We start from the raw sequence: 1,738 nt of genomic DNA on the forward strand, positions 1-1,738 counted from the left end.
TGTTTTTATTTCTTCTGTATAATGTAAGGCCATGCAAATGCACACACATGATCCTACTTCTATGGACACACTGAGGCAGATTTACTAACGCAGCCTAATATTTAGTCAGCGTAAACTTAGACCAGGCAAATTTTTCACAGTTGCGCATGCCGTATAATAAATTTGGCGCATCTTCCTAGACATGTTATTCTTTTTTCTATTTTATGCGACCTCTTGGTTAGCTTATTTTAAGCCAGTTTTTTTGTGTCAAAGTTTTGGCGCAAGTCAGCATATTTTATGTCTGCCCCCTTTTCTAGAATACTGGCGCAACAACAATAGAAAATCTGATTCTTATATGTTTATTTTTTGCTGGCTAGGATAGTTTTTCAGTTACAACTTTGGTATAGTGCATTAAACAAAGGTGATTAGCTCGTTTATGTACAGTATGTCAATTGGATATATCAACCTCTTAACGGTCAACTGCATTTCTGGTTAAAACAAAAGAGAAGAAAAAGTGTCCGTGTTGGCCTTCGTTAAAAAAAATAAAAAAAAAAAATGATAATGCTCCAAAAAAAGGGACCTGTGCCCATCTTTCCCTGTAAAACACAGGGGGTGGAAGTGCAGTCGGCACTACCAGATACAGTGATACCTCCAAACCCACCAGTAACATGTATATTTGCTATGTCATCACAAATATACCACTGGCAAAAATTACCAGCATTTTCATTTAATTGCTTATATGTATGTGCTTCAGAATATATCAATACAATGCTCTGGTGATCTTTTATTTTAAATCTATTGAGAAATGTTATCCATAACTTGCAACATGACAGTAGCATTACTTTTCATACACAACAATAGTTAATTAATAAAACATTATCTAGAACTGCACAACAAAAATGTCATACCAAAATTAAATTGCAAAGTTCCTAAGCAATATCATTGTAGTCAAATTTTTCATTGCTTATTGTAATCACTCCGATTCATCTCTGGAGATTGGCTGTGCAGCCACATTTTGGTTACTGATCGGTCATAAAAGTGAAATATGTTCATTACTTGGACAAAACCTTCAAGTCTTTTGTATAAACTTAGACATTGAAAGACATCGAATCTGACAAACCGAATTTCCTTAAGGTGCCAAGAAAACTGATGATGTAAATTTTCACAAATAATTACAATGTAAAGAGTCTTTGAACAATTGAACGTTGGCTCAGAGCTGGTAACCAGCATGAGTTTGTATTAGGCCTCATTTACACGAACGTAATATACGCGCGTGCGACGCGCGTGCTTTGCACGCATGTCGTACGCACCTATATTAGTCAATGGGGCAGTTTAGACGATGCGTGAATTGCGCTCAGCGCGTGTGCGCAGAAAAAAACTCACGACATGTTCTATAATCGTGCGTTTTTCGCGCACTCACGCACCCATTGAAGTCAATGGGTGCGTGAAAACCACGCATGCCGCACGGAAGCACTTCCGTGCGAACTGCGTGATTCGCGCAAGAGCTGTCAAACTCCTGAATGTAAACAGAAAAGCACCACGTGCTTTTCTGTTTACAAACATCCAAACGGAGTGTCAAATTCGAGATGAGCGCACCGAACTTCACCGGGTTCGGCCAAACTCGTTTTGACCGAAACCGGTAAAAAATGTTCGGGTACGCGACGTCAGGAGACAGTCACTGTCCACGGTGCTGAAAGCGTTAAACTGGTTCAGCACCATGGACAGTGACTTCCGCTCCGAAAATCCATGAACCTGTAAA

This window comes from Rhinoderma darwinii, chromosome 5 (genome assembly GCF_050947455.1).
Source record: "Rhinoderma darwinii isolate aRhiDar2 chromosome 5, aRhiDar2.hap1, whole genome shotgun sequence".
Taxonomy (NCBI): Eukaryota; Metazoa; Chordata; class Amphibia; order Anura; family Rhinodermatidae; genus Rhinoderma; species Rhinoderma darwinii.